Source organism: Dendrobates tinctorius, unplaced genomic scaffold (genome assembly GCF_039654945.1).
Source record: "Dendrobates tinctorius isolate UK_male_01 unplaced genomic scaffold, ASM3965494v1 ptg000254l, whole genome shotgun sequence".
Taxonomy (NCBI): domain Eukaryota; kingdom Metazoa; phylum Chordata; class Amphibia; order Anura; family Dendrobatidae; genus Dendrobates; species Dendrobates tinctorius.
The window spans coordinates 13,531,881-13,553,187 of NW_027361921.1; the positions used below are offsets into that span (position 1 = coordinate 13,531,881).

Consider the following 21,307-nt stretch of genomic DNA (forward strand, 5'->3'; position numbering starts at 1 on the left):
CTGTACACCAAACATCTACATGACTTTGCATTGCTGCAATATCACGGTCAAAGTATATGTATTTGTGGAAATATTCACACCCACATATGATGAAAAACTTAAAAAAAACGAATTTTACCTATTTTTAGGTCAAATTTCTCAAAAAGGGTACCCCTAAAATATATTAATTCTGATATCATTAGAGCACATTTTTCTCTACAAGGATCATTGTTTTTTTTTGGAGTCTCTCAGTTTAAGAAAAGAAAAATGCCACTGAACATGGTGTTATTTATTAATACGCAATGAATGGTAACTGCACTATTCAAACCCTTGCGTGGTCCATGGTGGTTATACCACAACCAATTCCCTAACAATTGGTATTATAATCCTATTAAGAATTGTAATACTGCTGTCTTTCGAGAATTGGCAGCCCAATCGCCTAGGAGCCATGGCCGATAGCCGTGCAAGGCCAGCCGCGGGCGGTCTCTTTATCGCAGGTTCCGAAGGCTGAGGGTGGGTGTCTTTGCCTAGGATCCCAAGCCTAATATTGGGTATCTTTTGTTGGTTCCCAAGCCATAATGTTCAGTCTAAGTGGTCTGGAATTGTTGCTGAATTTGCAACATAATCGGTTCAGAGAAGCTGTATTGTCGGCCCATTGCTGTTGCAGCTGGTGCTGGAATTATTGCAATGATTGACTGCTCGGGAATCCAGCATGTATCATTTCTCACAGGCCAGTGAAAGAAGCTAGCTGGTCCATGAGGATGCATAAAATTTATTAATGCATCATGGTCGTCGACTGAAATTTCAGAACTATTTCCAATCCACCAGTTCCTATCGTAAATGCAGGCAATGTATTGCCCTGGCTGGAGGTTTGCAATTGGCACAAAAGGCATTTCTGATCTGACAGATCTATCTACATGGGCAATGAAAGATGATGGGTCATTTGACACCATTGAAATGTGAATCTTTTTGTCATCAATTGGCACAAACTGGTGATTTTCTCTTGTTCCAGCAATTGTATGTCCATCTTTGAACCTTTCCTCTTGAACTACCGGTATTTCGTCAATTTTTTTCTTTTGGAACAAAAAAAAAAACTTGATTCCATGCAGTTGCTCGTTGCAAAAGTTGAATAAATCCACCGGGGTCAGTATTTGGTTTTCAGTTGGGCGTTGAAGACTGGCACGAGCTGCCAACCTCTTTGCTGTCCCTCCAATCCCATCACAGGGTGACTTTCCATGACTGGTACCAAAAAAATTCCATTCAGCGCTGATATTGAAATCAGCATTGTGGTGGCACAAGTTGAGAAAATTTTTGAAATTTTTGTACTGGGCTGCAGATCCATCGCTGAAGTAGTGGATATGATGAATCTCATAGATGAGAGTCTTGAGATACTCCACAATTACTGTTAAAGTGTGGACTGCAACTGTGTCATGTCGTGAGCAATCACTGATTATGCACAAGCTGATGTTCATCGCAGCTTCACCACTTAACTCCTTGAAGTAAATTACAAATGGGTGTACTGTAGCTTGACTATTTTCCCAGTGGAAACCTTGAATGGCATCTTGAACAATAAGAGTAATTTTCAGCAAAGTCCATAAGGATCACAAGCTCTCCAGGTCTCAGATTTTCCTTCAACGATTTCAGATAGCAACTTTGATGCTTGGCGATGTAGTGATGGCTACAAAGTTTAGAAATTTTCAAAACCAATTCTTCAATGAAATCTTCTATAGTCAGTTGTTTGGTATCAAGCGTGTCTCGATCAGTGGGAATCCATTGTTTGAACTCAATAATATCTTCAGGGTCACTGTTGACAAACACATTGACTAGAAATTCTTTTAAAACTTCAGGACCCGGGCATTTAACACAACGGCCAAGCATACAGTCCTTGGATTCAATTCCACAGACCATTTTGCATATGAGCTCTTTGTAGTCATCATTGATTGGGCATGCTGCAAGCATTAGTTTAACATTTTGGTGAAGTGTACACACAAACGGAATGTGTTCCAGCAGATCCAACGGTTACGCACCACTTTGGCCGAAGCTCACAAAACTTGGAAAATCCAATTTCAGGGCCATTCCGATCCCGATAGGCAACAAACATTTCCCTCATATTGCTCAGTAATAGTCGCTTTTGCATCTGCTTTTTTTCTCCTGCTATTCGCACTGATACATAGTCTTTTTTACCAGGGCACATTCGACTGAATTCATCATCCTCAAAAAATGCCTGCACCTTTTTCTTCACTTCCTCCTAAACTTTCTTGCCACACTTGATTCTAGGTAAGGCTAAGATCCCATGTTCACATTTAAGCTTTCGAGCTTGTTTGACCATTCGTTAAGAGACACCGAATTCGTCTGATATAGCCTTAATGGACCAACTTTTAGGTGCCATTGTCAAGATTTGGACCTTTTCTGCCCAACTGGACACCTGCAGCTTTTGCTTCAATTCTGCCAAAAGGTGATTGTAATCCAGACACATTTTGCACTGTGCTGTTTTTGTTTGCTCAATGTCTTTCGGCTCAAGCCCTCCAATTGAAGCAATCTTGCTAGAAAATGCATTTTGTACCTGGCTTATCTTTCTCCTTGCATATCCAAGTGAATCCCGCTGGCTTACCTGTGGTTATTTCAGAGGATAGATGCCAATGGATGTTAAGCTTGAATTTAGACTTTCAGGAGAACATTCCATTCCATCTGGATCTGATTCAGAGGAAACTGGATCAGCTGATTTTTTCCTGTTAGCAAATTCTTTTCGACATGATGCACACATCTTCTGGCCAGGCTTCACATCATTCTTTGTAAATTCGTTCAACTGGTCAGCTGCTAACAAATTGATAGCTCGTAAATTCTTTTTGGTGTTATGACCTTTCTTCCCAAAAGGATTGCAACACGATTTTTGCAAATGCTCATATTTGGTCGAGAATGAAGCGTCATGGTGTAAACAGATTTGTGAATGTTCGTCAAAATTTAGTCCCACTCGTCGACGCAGCAATTTCTGTTCATCCAATCCAAAGCTTGTAAACAATTTCAACTCATCCTTGCTATGGGTGAATGTCTTAAGGTGGCACTTCGAATTGTTCGCAAGGCCGATAGAGCACTGGGCTGATTCTTCATCAATTTCATTCTCCATCGCTAAAAAATAAATATATGCATTAAAATGTAACAATAGTCAATAACTTTTCATAAATAAAAAGGTTTATAGGTTTTTGATTATAATAGACATTGCTAGCAACAATACAACTCTGTAACATGTGATAAGAATCTGAAAATCAAACACAAAATCAATGCCTTACGCGCATAAACACCATGTTCAGTGGCATTTTTCTTTTCTTAAACTGAGACTCCAAAAAAAACCAAAACAATGATCCTTGTAGAGAAAAATGTGCTCTTTATAATATCAGAATTAATATATTTTAGGGGTACCCTTTTTGAGAAATTTGACCTAAAAATAGGTAAAATTCGGATTTTTAACGTTTTTCATCTTATGTGGGTGTGAATATTTCCACAAACACATATGCTTTGACCGTGATATTGCAGCAATGCAAAGTCATGTAGATGTTTGGTGTACAGGGCAAAGCACCAGTTACTATTGGTTTTTGGTCTTGAGTTACCGTATATACTCGAGTATAAGTCGACCCCCCCCTAATTTTGCCTCAAAAACCTGGGAAAACTTATTGACTCGAGTATAAGTCTAGGGTGGGAATTGCTGAAGATACTGGTAAATTTCAAAAATAAAAAAAGATAAGAATAAAAGTAAAATTAAGTGAGACATCAGTAGGTTAAATGTTTTTGAATATTTATTTAAAAGAAAAACATTAAACAAGCCCTGTAAGTTGAAAAGAGGGTCAACAAAACCAATAGGGCAACAACAATGACTTTAAAAGTACAAAAACCTCAGCTCACTGTAAAACACAAGAGTTAAAATCCTTCAAAGTCACTGGATTCCTCATCATCTGTATGTCCAAACAGAGCTTCAGCTGGTAAGAGGTTATCAGCATAGACATTGTCATCACAGTCACTGCTGTCGTCTTCATACAAAGCGCTGTCTTCACTGCCATCCATAGCATTACTAATGCCACATTTCTTGAAGGCGCGTTGCACCATGTCCTCTGGAATCTCTTCCCATGCATCACGAACCCACTTTGCTATTAATTCTATGTCCGGCTTCATCAGATTTCCAAGTTTTGTTAGTCGGGCTTGACCAGATGACATCCACTCATGCCACATCCTCCGCACACGGTCTTTGAAAGGTTTATTTAAACACACATCTAGGGGCTGCAATACAGATGTAAGTCCACCTGGAATAACTGCCAAAGTAACTTGAGAAGACTTTGCCAATTTTTTGATGTCATCACATGTGTGGGCTCTGAACATATCCCAAACTAGCAATGATGGTTTTTTCTTTAAAGCTGTTCCTGGTCGTCCATTCCAAATTTCTTCCAGCCATTTTTTTGTTCCATCTTCATCCATCCAGCCTTTAATATGAGCGCGCACTGTAATTCGTGGTGGGAACTGGACCTTTTTAGGCAGGGTCTTTCTTTTAAAAATAATGACAGGCCGCAGCTTAGTTCCATTAGCCAAACATGAAAGAACGACTGTGAAATGATTTTTTTCATTTCCTGTGGTTCTGAGTGTTTTTTTCTCCCATATTTGCCACAGTTCTGTTGCTGGGAAGATCAAAAGTCATAGGTGTTTCATCCATATTTCCAATATCTCCCAGGTCATAGTTATGGATCCTTCTTTGTTTTATGATGAATGAATGGAATGACATCACTTTTTCATCAAGGTCTTTTGGCAACTTCTGTGAAATCTTTGTTCTTTGTCGCAAACATAGGCCAAATCTATTCATGAAACGGGTACACCATCCTGCTGATGCAACAAAATTTTCAATTCCTGGTGCTTTCAATTGATCTTCTTTAGCCATTTGAAGGGCACGTAAGCGAATTCCCATGCGTGTTACGCAGTAGCCATTTTGACGACACTCCATAACCCATTTAGCTTTTTTTGCCTTTGGAGTCTTTTCCAAGTCCGCTTTCATTTTCCGCCAATCCCTTACTAGTTTTTCGTTAACACAAAATTCCCTACTTGCAATACTGTTATTGCTTTCTTCTGCTCTTGACACAACCTTAAGTTTGAAACCAGCTTCGTACGACCTGCGTTTTTGCTTTGGTCCGGGATTTGAAGTACTGGGATCCATTTCTAACAGGATAAAAAAAAACGCTCCGTCCAAATACCGTAATGCTGCACAACATATGCCCCCATAAATGCTGCACAGTGAGTAATGGTGGCCCAAATACCGTAATTCTGCACAACAGGTATGCCCCCGTAAATGCTGCACAGTGAGTAACGGTGGCCCAAATACCGTAATGCTGCACAACAGGTATGCCCCCATAAATGCTGCACAGTGAGTAATGGTGGCCCAAATACCGTAATGCTGCAGAACATATGCCCCCATAAATGCTGCACAGTGAGTAATGGTGGCCCAAATACCGTAATGCTGCACAACAGGTATGCCCCCATAAATGCTGCACAGTGAGTAATGGTGGCCCAAATACCGTAATGCTGCACAACAGGTATGCCCCCATAAATGCTGCACAGTGAGTAATGGTGGCCCAAATACCGTAATTCTGCACAACAGGTATGCCCCCGTAAATGCTGCACAGTGAATAATGGTGGCCCAAATACCGTAATGCTGCACAACAGGTATGCCCCCATAAATGCTGCACAGTGAGTAATGGTGGCCCAAATACCGTAATGCTGCAGAACATATGCCCCCATAAATGCTGCACAGTGAGTAATGGTGGCCCAAATACCGTAATGCTGCACAACAGGTATGCCCCCATAAATGCTGCACAGTGAGTAATGGTGGCCCAAATACCGTAATGCTGCACAACAGGTATGCCCCCATAAATGCTGCACAGTGAGTAATGGTGGCCCAAATACCGTAATGCTGCACAACAGGTATGCCCCCATAAATGCTGCACAGTGAGTAATGGTGGCCCAAATACCGTAATGCTGCACAACAGGTATGCCCCCATAATTGCTGCACAGTGTATGATTTATTGGCCAAGTGATAGGATTACCGGTACCGGTAATCCTATCATGTTGCTGCTGCCCCTGCTGGAATTTAAAAAAAAAACAAATAAAAAAAAAAAAAAACCACTATATACTCACCTCCGTTGCTGACAGCTGCTCCTGAGCGTTACCGGCTCTTCAGTGACTCAGGCAGAGGGTGCGTGCTATCCACGTCATCGCGCCCCCTGCACGTCACTGCCGGAGGACGGGAGAGAGCGGCGCACAGCGACTTGTAATGCCGCCACCGCCGCCGGGACACTGACAGGCTGCAGGGGACCGCAGACACATACCGGGGAACGAGACGACGGGGACCAGGTAAGTTTGAACCGTGACCCGAACATAAGTCGAGGGGGGTCTTTTTCAGCCCAAAAAGGGGGCTGAAAAACTCGACTTATATTCGAGTATATATGGTATATATGGGCAAAGTTGGCCATAAATTTTATGCGACGCGTTTTACAAGCTACTTTGACACAAAATTGCGGCCGAAATATTGTTTTGTCATAGCCGGTAATAATTTTATCGTGTTGAGCAGCAAAAGGTGAGCTAGTATGCCAAATTTCAGCATCATAGTCAGTATAGAACTCTAATGGCTATGTGCCAAAGTTTGCAAAATCCTCTTAGCTGAAGTCGCAGGCTTGGTGGAACCTCCAGTGAAAGGTCAACAGTGCCCAATGTATTTGAGATCTGGCCCTAAAAATTTACAGAACCTCTTTTCAAACATACATGTACATCCTTATAAATTTTCAGCAAAATCAGAGAAGGTCGAGTGGGGACCATTGGTCCACTTGTCGTGGAATGACCCGATAGTACGTCAGAGCGATCAGAGGCGCTCCCGGGGGGGGCGCCGCTGATCTCGGCCAGGTGTCAGCTGATTATCACAGCTGACACCCGGCACTGTCAGGGGTGGTCACGGACCGCCCCCTGCACATTAACTCCTAGCATACTGCAATCAAACATGATCGCAATGCACCAGGGTTTTAGGGAAGAATCACTCAGGGAGTGGGCTCCCTGCGTGCTTCCCTGAGCCCCTCGGATGTGCTGCGCTGCTCCAAGGGTCTCCTCCCTGCAGACCCCCGGATCCAATATGGCCACGGGGGCCTGCAGGGGGACAGCTTCCTCAATGCCTGCTGAGAGCAGGCACTGAGGAAGCCTGTGCGCAACGTCTGTCAGATCGCTGATCTGACACAGGGCACTGTAAATAAAAAAAAAAAAACAAAAAAAAACAAAACACACATTTAGTATCGCTGCATCCGTAATTACCTGCCCTATAAAACTGTCCCACTAGTTAACCCCTTTAGTGAACCCCTTAAAAAAAAAAACTAGGCGAAAAACAATGCTTTATCATACTGCCGAACAAAAAGTGCAATAACGCGATCAAAAAGACGCATATAAACATGGTACCACTGAAAATGTTCTCTTGTCCCACAATAAACAAGCCACCACACAGCATCATCAGCAAAAAAATAAAAGTTATAGCTTGCTGAATAAAGCGATGCAAAAATAACTTTTTTATCTAAAATTGTTTTATTGCATAAGTGTCAAAACAAACTACATATGAGGTATCGCTGTAATCGTAGTGACCTGAAGAATAAAACCGCTTTATCAATTTTACCACACGCGGAACGGTGTAAACACACCCCCCAAAAGAATTTCATCAAGTGCTGGTTTTTGTTGATTCTGCGTCCCAAAAATCGGAATAAAATGCGATTTAAAAAAAAGTCACATGCCAGAAAATGGTACCAATGAAAACATCAACTCATCCCGCAAAAAATAAGACCTCACATGACTCTCTGGGTCAAAATATGGCAAAATTATAGCTCTCAAAATGTGGTGATGCAAAAACTATTTTTACAATAAAAAGCATCTTTTAGAGTGTGACAGCTGCCAAACATAGAAACCTGCCATAAATAATAAATCAAACCCCCCTTTTTCATCCCCTTAGTTAGGGAAAAATAATAAAATTAAAAGAAAATGTATTTATTTCCATTTTCCCGTTAGGGATAGGGTTAGGTGTGTGTTGGGGTTAGGGTTGGAGTTAGAATTGGGGGATTTCCACTGTTTAGGCACATCAGGGGCTCTACAAAGGCAACATGACACCTGCAGACCATTCCAAAATGTCACTACTTCCCTTCCGAGCCCCGACATGTGCCCATACAGTAGTTTTCTCCCACATATGGGATATCAGCGTACGCAGGACAAATTGGACAACAACTTTTGGGGTCCAATTTCTCCTGTTACCCTTGGGAAAATAAAAAAAAAATTGGGGACTAAAAGATGTTTGTGGAAAAAATGATTTTATTTTCACGCCTGGGCATTATAAACTTCTGTGAAGCTCTTGGGGGTTCAAAGTGCTCACCACATATCTAGATAAGTTCATTGGGGGGTCTAGTTTCCAAAATGGTGTCATATGTGGGGGGTTTCATTGTTTAGGCACATCAGGGGCTTTCCAAAAGCGACATGGCATCCGATGTCAATTCCAGCCAATTCGGGGTTGAAAAAGTCAAACGGTGCTCCTTCCCTTCCAAGCTCTGCCATGCGCCCAAACAGTGGTTTACCCACACATATTGGGTATCCGTGTATTCAGGACAAACTACACAACAACATTTGGGGTCCAATTTCTCCTGTTACCCTTGGGAAAATAAATTGGGGGCAAAAATATCTTTTGTGGAAAAAAATATTTTTTTTATTTTTATGGCTCTATGTTATAAACTTCTGTGAAGAAGTTGGGGGTTCAAAGTGCTCACCACATATCTAGATAAATTCTTTGGGGGGAGGTCTATTTTCCAAAATGGTTTCGGATGTGTGGGGTTTCCACTGTTTAGGCACATTAGGGGCTTTCCAAACGCGAAATTGCATTCGATCTCAATTCCAGCCAAAAAGTCAAATGGCGCTGCTTCCCTTCCGAGCTCTGCCATACGCCCAAATAGTCATTTACCCCCACATATGGGGTATCAGCGTACTCAGGACAAATTGCACAATAACTTTTGGGGTTCTGTTACTCTTGGGAAAATAAAAATTGGGGGTGAAAAGATTATTTATGTGGAAAAAATGATTTTTTTAATTGTACGTTTGTACATTATAAACTTCTGTGAAGCCCTTGGGGGCTCAAAGTTCTCACCACATACAGTTGTGGCCAAAAGTATTGACACCCCTGCAATTCTGTCAGATAATACTCAGTTTCTTCCTAAAAATGATTGCAAACACAAATTCTTTGGTATTATTATCTTCATTTAATTTGTCTTAAATGAAAAAATACAAAAGAGAATGAAGCAAAAAGCAAAACATTGATCATTTCACACACAACTCCAAAAAATGGGCCAGACAAAAGTATTGGCACCCTCAGCCTAATACTTGGTTGCACAACCTTTAGCCAAAATAACTGCGACCAACCGCTTCGGGTAACCATTAATGAGTTTCTTACAATGCTCTGCTGGAATTTTAGACCATTCTTCTTTGGCAAACTGCTCCAGGTCCCTGATATTTGAAGGGTGCCTTCTCCAAACTGCCATTTTTAGATCTCTCCACAGGTGTTGTGTGGGATTCAGGTCTGGACTCATTGCTGGCCACCTTAGAAGTCTCCAGTGCTTTCTCTCAAACCATTTTCTAGTGCTTTTTGAAGTGTGTTTTGGGTCATTGTCCTGCTGGAAGACCCATGACCTCTGAGGGAGACCCAGCTTTCTCACACTGGGCCCTACATTATGCTGCAAAATTTGTTGGTGGTCTTCAGACTTCATAATGCCATGCACAAGGTCAAGCAGTCCAGTGCCAGAGGCAGCAAAGCAACCCCAAAACATCAGGGAACCTCTGCCATGTTTGACTGTAGGGACCGTGTTCTTTTCTTTGAATGCCTCTTTTTTTCTCCTGTAAACTCTATGTTGATGCCTTTGCCCAAAAAGCTCTACTTTTGTCTCATCTGACCAGAGAACATTCTTCCAAAACGTTTTAGGCTTTTTCAGGTAAGTTTTGGCAAACTCCAGCCTGGCTTTTTTATTTCTTGGGGTAAGAAGTGGGGTCTTCCTGGGTCTCCTACCATACAGTCCCTTTTCATTCAGACGCCGACGGATAGTAGGGGTTGACACTGTTATACCCTCGGACTGCGGGGCAGCGTGAACTTGTTTGGATGTTAGTCGAGGTTCTTTATCCAACATCTGCACAATCTTGCGTTGAAATCTCTTGTCCATTTTTCTTTTCCGTCCACATCTAGGGAGGTTATCCACAGTGCCATGGGCTTTGAACTTCTTGATGACACTGCGCACGGACAACCATCAGTCAAAATCCACCAATAATGTAAGTCTAGGGGGGAAAAACGGATCCGCCCCGTTTTTTGGCGGATCCGTTTTTTTTTTTAAACTTGGCGGATTTTGACTGAAGGGAAAAAACGGATGTGTGAAACAGGCCTAATTCATAAAGAAAAATAGGAAGGGGAGAAAACATTCTGGTTTTCCATGATCTGATTAGGATGAATCTGTGAAATTGAAAGATGAATGTAGATTCTAATTCTTCTTCCTCTGGTGATAAAGGGGTGTACCATGCTTCCCCATAGATGACACAGACAGATTGGTCAAGGCTGTAAGGGCTACCATGGGTATAAAAGATGTTAAAACCCCCAAAATTAGTACAAGATATTATGTTTGGTGGGTTAGAGCAGAAGAAGAATAAATTAGAAAATTCAAGCTCTCATTTAAAAAAAAAAAAAAAAAAAAAAAAAAGAGGAAAAAAATGGAAAACTTTTGCTACCCTCGTTTTCAAAGAAAAGTTAACTATTTTGATGAGGACGATAGCTGTGCGGCAATCAAGTGTTTTTTTTTTTTTTTGTGCGTTGCTGATAGAGATGAGAATCAATAAAATGTGGTTTTAATAAGCGGTTATTATATCTACAGGTTTCAAAGTTATCAAACTCCTTCCTCCAAGATGGTTTCCAGCAGCTGTAAAAAGACAGCCAACAGCACAACAGGGACCAAAAGGATGCAAGCTCAAAGTTCATGAACCCAGATGAACAAAAATATCCACAAAGAGAAAAGAGAGCAGCATCCCATCCAGGTGAAGAATCGCAGCAAAGATTTATTCTGCCATTGAATAATACAACGTTTCGGCCATATTAGTGGCCTTTTTCAAGTATAACATGTAACACAAATGGTGGCCTTTTATGGTGTGGCACAGCCAATCACCACTTCGGTAACACCCATCACATATAACCATACATTAAATACATATAATTACATCCATCAGGTACATATAAATACAGAAAGGCATTATATTATAATATCTGTGATCATAACCTCTTTATTATAAAAAAATCACAAAGGATATCCATTTGTAAACAAAAATCCCCAACAAACCCACCAATTATCCACGTGCATCCATGTCACCATGGCGATATAGTGCCAATCAGCGTCACTGGTATATATATATGTCTCCACATGATCTCATCCACCAATCCGTGCTCCCATTAACATTGGCGCCAACCCCAATCACCAATTGTATGTACACTCACATACCATGTATAACAGGAGACTTCCCTCTCCCTTACATGTAACCAGCGACCTCATATGCAGGAGCCGAGCAGCACCTCCGGCGCCCCCTCATGACGTGCCCATCTGAGCCACTGCACCTGCGCCACTACCCTGACAGGGAGTAATCACGTGACGCGCCTGTCACAAAGCACCGCGCATGCGCCGTGCCCGTGTACAGATCGCAGCCACACGATACACCTGCCGGAAGAACCATGCACGCGCAGCAATGCCCAGGGGCTGCAGTCACGTGAGACGCCAGTCGCAAGCTCAGCGCCTGCGCAGATGGTCAGATATACCAATGCAGTATACTGACCGCATCATAATGAGCATGTGAGCCTACCCAAATAGTCAGAGGACCCCTGTCACTATAATACACAAAGGAAAAAGAAGGCCCTCACATATGAAAGCCATCATATATATCAGATAACTACAATATATAGGAGGTATCATATTAACCCCAATAGACAGAAGCCACTAAACTTCAATCCCTATATATAATATGACACAGGGGAATCCAACGAGGGGTAAATACAGAGCAAGAGACAGAAAAATATATACACATATATAGCAAAGAAGAGGGCACGGGGAATAACAGACAACAGGATATACATAAAGACTTTATCATCTTCAAAATTCAGGACTGTTCAGTCCCCGTGTCCTCCAGTCACCGTCATAGAAAACCTGAAAGAACACAGAAAAACAAAAAATAACGAGTGTTTGAATTATAATCTTCAGACATGCTTGGCCTAAACCCTCGTCTTCTGACATTATCCTTAGTTATAGGGGATATATGTGGTTTTTGTGTTTTCTGCTTTTAATTAGTTATTTTTTGTTTTGCAGCATTACCTGGGGCCACTCACTGTGCAGCATTACCTGGGGCCACTCACTGTGCAGCATTACCTGGGGCCACACACTGTGCAGCATTACCTGGGGCCACTCACTGTGCAGCATTACCTGGGGCCACTCACTGTGCAGCATTACCTGGGGCCACTCACTGTGCAGCATTACCTGGGGCCACTCACTGTGCAGCATTACCTGGGGCCACTCACTGTGCAGCATTACCTGGGGCCACTCACTGTGCAGCATTACCTGGGGCCACTCACTGTGCAGCATTATCTGGGGCCACTCACTGTGCACCCTAGGCTTATACGCGAGTCAATAAGCTTCCCAGTTTTTTGTGACAAAATTAGGGGGGTCGGCTTATACACTAGTATAAACGGTAAGTGTTCACAATGGTACTCTGCAGGTGTGATAGATTTATACTGTCCATGGGTATGCTGATTTTCAATTTTTCTTCTGTCCCTGCATTTGTGAGGTAAATCTGGATATATATTATACTCCATTAACTATTTAGTTAGCATTCTCAAGTGACTCATTTAATAAAGATATACCGTATTTTTCGGACTATAAGACGCACCGGACCATAAGACGCACCCCAATTTTCAGTAGGAAAATAGGGGAAAAAAAAATAATGTGTCAAATGGGGGTCCGTCTTACAGTCCGAATTCAGCTTACCTGGGAAGGGATCCGGCACAGGTGGAGAAGTAGTCACAAGGGTCATTCAGTGGTCCAGGCTCGTGCGGTGGCGGCTCTGTGCTGGGGCAGGTTGGTTGTGCTGGGGCAGCTGTGCTGGGGCAGGGGCAGCTGTGCTGGGGCCGGTGGGCTCTGCGGTGGTGGCAGCTGTGCTGGGGCAGGGGCAGCTGTGCTGGGGCAGGGGCAGCTGTGCTGGGGCAGGGGGGCTCTGCGGTGGTGGCAGCTGTGCTGGGGCAGGGGCAGCAGTGCTGGGGGAGGGGCAGCTGTGCTGGGGCTGGGGCAGCAGTGCTGAGGCAGGGGCAGCTGTGCTGGGGCAGGTGGGCTCTGCGGTGGTGGCAGCTGTGCTGGGGCAGGGGCAACAGTGCTGGGGCAGGTGGGCTCTGTGGTGGTGGCAGCGGGCAGCGCTCTGCGGTGCGGTGGTGGCAGCGGGCGGCGCTCTGCGGTGCAGGGGCGGCGGCTCCGCCGGCATTTCTTCGCAACCCGGAGGCCCCCGCAGTTCCCTTGCTGGCTGCCGCCATGTTGCAGTGGCCTCCGGGAGCATGGACACCGGAAAGATGGCCGCCGGTCCGGGGACGGCGCATGCGCGGGATCAGATCTCGTCCCGAGATCTCCAGGGACTAGATTCAAATCTCGGCAACGAGATCTCGTCCCCCGAGATCTTGGGACGAGATCTGAAGCTGCGCATGCGCCGTCCCCGGACTGGCGGCCATCTTACCAGCGTCCAAGCTCCCGGAGGCCACCGCAACATGGCGGCGGCCAGCAAGGGAACTGCGGGGGCCTCCGGGCTGCGAAGAAATGCCGGCGGAGCCGCCGCCCCTGCACCGGAGCACAGCCCGCTGCCACCACCGCACCGCAGAGCGCCGCCCGCTGCCACCACCACACCGCAGAGCCCCGCCCGCTGCCACCAGGTTAGACCGTGTATTGCGACCATAAGACGCACCCCCCACTTTCCCCCAAAATTTTTTGGGGAAAAAGTGCGTCTTATGGTCGGAAAAATACGGTATCTACTTTTTCCATAATTTCCCTCTGAATCAATAAAGTGTATTGTATCATACTGACAGACTATGTCTCCTTGTCTTTAGTATTATATTCTGTAATGGCATATCAGTCACAGAGAGTATAAAAAAGTCTACTCGGGCTGTTGTGACCACTTGGGCAGAGAAGACAGAGGTGCCTATACACAGGGGCTGGCTGGCACTTTTCAGCCTGGGGGCAATCACAAGCCAGTGGCCCTCCAGTTGCGGTGCTTTTGCCCTGCTTATCTCTGGCCGCTGCATTAAAGCAGCAGAGATAACAGGCTTTAATAACAGGCTGGTACATAGATATGGGAACAGAACGGAGCTAGCTGCATATATATGGGAGCAGAACCAAGTTTGCTGCCTACATATATACTGTAACAGAAGCAAGCTGACTACATAGACATGAGACCGGAACCAAGATTGCTACGTAGACAAGGAAACTGGGAGCAGAACCGAGCTTACTCCAGAAATATGGGAGCAGAACTGAGCTTACTACAGAGATATGGGAGCAGAACTGAGCTTACTACAGAGATATGGGAGCAGAACTGAGCTTACTACAGAGATATGGGAGAAGAACTGAGCTTACCCCAGAGATATGGGAGCAGAAAAGAGCTTACTACAGAGATATGTAGCAGAACCGAGCTTACTCCAGAAATATGGGAGCAGAACTGAGCTTACTCCAGAGATATGGGAACAGAACAGAGTTTACTAGAGAGATATGGGAGCAGAACCGAGCTTACTACAGATATGGGAGCAGAACTGAGCTTACTCCAGAGATATGGGAGAAGAACTGAGCTTACTCCAGAGATATGGGAGAAGAACTGAGCTTACCCCAGAGATATGGGAGCAGAACCGAGCTTACTACAGAGATATGGGAGCAGAACTGAGCTTACTACAGAGATATGGGAGCAGAACTGAGCTTACTCCAGAGATATGGGAGAAGAACTGAGCTTACCCCAGAGATATGGGAGCAGAACCGAGCTTACTAGAGAGATATGGAAGCAGACCAGAGCTTACTATAGAGATATGGGAGCAGAACTGAGCTTACTACAGAAGTATAGGAGCAGAACGGAGCTTACTACAGAGATATGGGAACAGAATTGAGCTTACTACAGAGATATGGGAACAGAATTGAGCTTACTACAGAGATATGGGAGCAGAACAGCGCTTACTACAGAGATATGGGAGCAGAACAGAGCTTACTATAGAGATATGGGAGCAGAAAAGAGCTTACTACAGAGATATGTAGCAGAACCGAGCTTACTCCAGAAATATGGGAGCAGAACTGAGCTTACTCCAGAGATATGGGAACAGAACAGAGTTTACTACAGAGATATGGGAGCAGAACTGAGCTTACTCCAGAGATATGGGAGAAGAACTGAGCTTACTCCAGAGATATGGGAGAAGAACTGAGCTTACCCCAGAGATATGGGAACAGAACAGAGTTTACTACAGAGATATGGGAGCAGAACCGAGCTTACTACAGATATGGGAGCAGAACTGAGCTTACTCCAGAGATATGGGAGAAGAACTGAGCTTACTCCAGAGATATGGGAGAAGAACTGAGCTTACCCCAGAGATATGGGAGCAGAACCGAGCTTACTAGAGAGATATGGGAGCAGAACTGAGCTTACTACAGAAGTATAGGAGCAGAACGGAGCTTACTACAGAGATATGGGAACAGAACTGAGCTTACTACAGAGATATGGGAGCAGAACAGAGCTTACTACAGAGAAATGTAGCAGAACAGAGCTTACTACAGAGATATGGGAGCAGAACCGAGCTTACTACAAGAGATATGGGAGCAGAACAGAGCTTACTACAAGAGATATGGGAGCAGAACCGAGCTTACTACAGAGATATGGGAGCAGAACCGAGCTTACTACAAGAGATATGGGAGCAGAACCGAGCTTACTACAAGAGATATGGGAGCAGAACCGAGCTTACTACAAGAGATATGGGAGCAGAACCGAGCTTACTACAGAGATATGGGAGCAGAACAGAGCTTACTACAGAGATATGGGAGCAGAACTGAGCTTACTACAGAGATATGGGAGCAGAACTGAGCTTACTACAGAGATATGGGAGCATAACTGAGCTTACTAGAGAGATAAATGAGCAGAACTGAGCTTACTAGAGAGATAAATGAGCAGAACTGAGTTTACTACAGAGATATGGGAACAGAACTTACTACAGAAGTATAGGAGCAGAACGGAGCTTACTACAGAGGTATGGGAGCAGAACAGAGCTTACTTCAGAGATATGGGAGCAGAACAGAGCTTAGTCCAGAGATATGGGAGCAGAACAGAGCTTACTACAGAGATATGGGAGTAGAACTGAGATTACTACAGAGATATGGGAGCAGAACTGAGCTTACTACAGAGATATGGAGCAGAACCGAGCTTACTACAGAGATAAATGAGCAGAACTGAGTTTACTACAGAGATATGGGAACAGAACTTACTACAGAAGTATAGGAGCAGAACGAGCTTACTACAAGAGATATGGGAGCAGAACAGAGCTCACTACAGAGGTATGGGAGCAGAACCAAGCTTACTACAGAGATATGGGAGCAGAACAGAGCTTACTACAGAGATATGGGAGCAGAACAGAGCTTACTACAGAGATATGGGAGCAGAACAGAGCTTACTACAGAGATATGGGAGCAGAACCAAGCTTACTACAGAGATATGGGGGGAGAACCAAGCTTACTACAGAGATATGGGAGCAGAACAGAGCTTACTACAGAGATATGGGAGCGGAACTGAGCTTACTACAGAGATATGGGAGCAGAACCGAGCTTACTACAGAGATATAGCAGCAGAACTGAGATTACTACAGAGATATGGGAGCAGAACCGAGCTCACTACAGAGATATGGGAGCAGAACAGAGCTTACTACAGAGATATGGGAGCAGAACAGAGCTTAATACAGAGATATGGGAGCAGAACAGAGCTTACTACAGAGATATGGGAGCAGAACAGAGCTTACTACAGAGATATGGGAGCAGAACTGTGCTTACTACAGAGATATGGGAGCAGAACTGTGCTTACTACAGAGATATGGGAGCAGAACTGTGCTTACTACAGAGATATGGGAGCAGAACTGTGCTTACTACAGAGATATGGGAGCAGAACTGTGCTTACTACAGAGATGGGAGCAGAACAGAGTTTACTACAGAGATATGGGAGCAGAACTGTGCTTACTACACAGATATGGGAGCAGAACAGAGTTTACTGCAGAGATATGGGAGCAGAACTGTGCTTACTACAGAGATATGGGAGCAGAACTGTGCTTACTACAGAGATATGGGAGCAGAACAGAGCTTACTACAGAGATATGGGAGCAGAACAGAGCTTACTACAGAGATATGGGAGCAGAACAGAGCTTACTACAGAGAAATGGGAGCAGAACTGTGCTTACTACAGAGATATGGGAGCAGAACTGTGCTTACTACAGAGATATGGGAGCAGAACAGAGCTTACTACAGAGATATGGGAGCAGAACAGAGCTTACTACAGAGATATGGGAGCAGAACAGAGCTTACTACAGATATATGGGAGCAGAACTGTGCTTACTACAGAGATATGGGAGCAGAACTGTGCTTACTACAGAGATATGGGAGCAGAACTGTGCTTACTACAGAGATATGGGAGCAGAACAGAGCTTACTACAGAGATATGGGAGCAGAACAGTGCTTACTACAGAGATATGGGAGCAGAACAGAGTTTACTACAGAGATATGGGAGCAGAACAGAGCTTACTACAGAGAAATGGGAGCAGAACAGAGTTTACTACAGAGATATGGGAGCAGAACTGAGCTTACTACAGAGATATGGGAGCAGAACAGAGCTTACTACAGAGATATGGGAGCAGAACTGAGCTTACTAGAGAGATATGGGAACAGAACAGAGTTTACTACAGAGATATGGGAGCAGAACTGAGCTTACTACAGAGATATGGGAGCAGAACAGAGCTTACTACAGAGATATGGGAGCTTACTACAGAGATATGGGAGCAGAACTGTGCTTACTACAGAGATATGGGAGCAGAACTGAGTTTACTACAGAGATATGGGAGCAGAACAGAGCTTACTACAGAGAAATGGGAGCAGAACAGAGTTTACTACAGAGATATGGGAGCAGAACTGAGCTTACTACAGAGATATGGGAGCAGAACAGAGCTTACTACAGAGATATGGGAGCAGAACTGAGCTTACTAGAGAGATATGGGAACAGAACAGAGTTTACTACAGAGATATGGGAGCAGAACTGAGCTTACTACAGAGATATGGGAGCAGAACAGAGCTTACTACAGAGATATGGGAGCTTACTACAGAGATATGGGAGCAGAACTGTGCTTACTACAGAGATATGGGAGCAGAACTGAGTTTACTACAGAGATATGGGAGCAGAACAGAGCTTACTACAGAGATATGGGAGCAGAACCGTGCTTACTACAGAGATATGGGAGCAGAACCGTGCTTACTACAGAGATATGGGAGCAGAACAGAGCTTACTACAGAGATATGGGAGCAGAACAGAGCTTACTACAGAGATATGGGAGCAGAACAGAGCTTACTACAGAGATATGGGAGCAGAACTGTGCTTACTACAGAGATATGGGAGCAGAACTGAGTTTACTACAGAGATATGGGAGCAGAACAGAGCTTACTACAGAGATATGGGAGCAGAACTGTGCTTACTACAGAGATATGGGAGCAGAACTGTGCTTACTACAGAGATATGGGAGCAGAACAGAGCTTACTACAGAGATATGGGAGCAGAACTGTGCTTACTACAGAGATATGGGAGCAGAACAGAGCTTACTACAGAGATATGGGAGCAGAACAGAGCTTACTACAGAGATATGGGAGCAGAACTGTGCTTACTACAGAGATATGGGAGCAGAACAGAGTTTACTACAGAGATATGGGAGCAGAACAGAGCTTACTACAGAGATATGGGAGCAGAACAGAGTTTACTACAGAGATATGGGAGCAGAACTGAGCTTACTACAGAGATGGGAGCAGAACTGTGCTTACTACAGAGATATGGGAGCAGAACAGAGCTTACTACAGAGATATGGGAGCAGAACAGAGCTTACTACAGAGATATGGGAGCAGAACTGAGCTTACTACAGAGATATGGGAGCAGAACTGTGCTTACTACAGAGATATGGGAGCAGAACAGAGCTTACTACAGAGATATGGATGCAGAACCGAGCTTACTACAGAGATATGGATGCAGAACCGAGCTTACTACAGAGATATGGGAGCAGAACCGAGCTTACTACAGAGATATGGGAGCAGAACAGAGCTTACTACAGAGATATGGATGCAGAACCGAGCTTACTACAGAGATATGGATGCAGAACCGAGCTTACTACAGAGATATGGGAGCAGAACCGAGCTTACTACAGAGATATGGGAGCAGAACCGAGCTTACTACAGAGATATGGGAGCAGAACCGAGCTTACTACAGAGATATGGGAGCAGAACTGTGCTTACTACAGAGATATGGGAGCAGAACAGAGTTTACTACAGAGATATGGGAGCAGAACTGTGCTTACTACAGAGATATGGGAGCAGAACCGAGCTTACTACAGAGATATGGATGCAGAACCGAGCTTACTACAGAGATATGGGAGCAGAACAGAGTTTACTACAGAGATATGGGAGCAGAACTGTGCTTACTACACAGATATGGGAGCAGAACTGTGCTTACTACACAGATATGGGAGCAGAACAGAGTTTACTACAGAGATATGGGAGCAGAACAGAGCTTACTACAGAGATATGGGAGCAGAACTGTGCTTACTACAGAGATATGGGAGCAGAACAGAGCTTACTACAGAGATATGGGAGCAGAACAGAGCTTTCTACAGAGATATGGGAGCAGAACAGAGCTTACTACAGAGATATGGGAGCAGAACTGTGCTTACTCCAGAGATATGGGAGCAGAACAGAGCTTACTACAGAGATATGGGAGCAGAACAGAGTTTACTACAGAGATATGGGAGCAGAACTGAGTTTACTACAGAGATATGGGAGCAGAACAGAGCTTACTACAGAGATATGGGAGCAGAACAGAGCTTACTACAGAGATATGGGAGCAGAACAGAGCTTACTACAGAGATATGGGAGCAGAACTGTGCTTACTACAGAGATATGGGAGCAGAACTGAGTTTACTACAGAGATATGGGAGCAGAACTTACTACAGAGATATGGGAGCAGAACAGAGCTTACTACAGAGATATGGGAGCAGAACAGAGCTTACTACAGAGATATGGGAGCAGAACAGAGCTTACTACAGAGATATGGGAGCAGAACAGAGCTTACTACAGAGATATGGGAGCAGAACTGTGCTTACTACAGAGATATGGGAGCAGAACAGAGTTTACTACAGAGATATGGGAGCAGAACAGAGCTTACTACAGAGATATGGGAGCAGAACTGTGCTTACTACAGAGATATGGGAGCAGAACAGAGCTTACTACAGAGATATGGGAGCAGAACTGTGCTTACTGCAGAGATATGGGAGCAGAACAGAGCTTACTACAGAGATATGGGAGCAGAACAGAGCTTACTACAGAGATATGGGAGCAGAACTGTGCTTACTACAGAGATATGGGAGCAGAACAGAGTTTACTACAGAGATATGGGAGCAGAACAGAGCTTACTACAGAGATATGGGAGCAGAACAGAGTTTACTACAGAGATATGGGAGCAGAACTGAGCTTACTACAGAGATATGGGAGCAGAACTGTGCTTACTACAGAGATATGGGAGCAGAACAGAGCTTACTACAGAGATATGGATGCAGAACCGAGCTTACTACAGAGATATGGATGCAGAACCGAGCTTACTACAGAGATATGGGAGCAGAACCGAGCTTACTACAGAGATATGGGAGCAGAACAGAGCTTACTACAGAGATATGGGAGCAGAACAGAGCTTACTACAGAGATATGGGAGCAGACCAGAGCTTACTACAGAGATATGGGAGCAGAACAGAGCTTACTACAGAGATATGGGAGCAGAACCGAGCTTACTACAGAGATATGGGAGCAGAACAGAGCTTACTACAGAGATATGGGAGCAGAACTGAGCTTACTAGAGATATGGGAACAGAACAGAGTTTACTACAGAGATATGGGAGCATAACTGTGCTTACTACAGAGATATGGGAGCA

General features: G+C 44.3%; 1 long non-coding RNA gene across 1 annotated transcript; it reads right to left on the reverse strand.

Moving 5' to 3' along the window:
• Positions 1 to 11,083: 11,083 nt before the first annotated feature.
• On the reverse strand, positions 11,084 to 13,546 carry LOC141067738 (uncharacterized). The gene is made up of 2 exons (XR_012226469.1): positions 13,077 to 13,546; positions 11,084 to 12,242 (listed from the first exon to the last, which is right to left on the reverse strand). It is a non-coding gene; the product is annotated as an uncharacterized lncRNA (long non-coding RNA).
• Between the last annotated feature and the right edge of the window lie 7,761 nt (positions 13,547 to 21,307).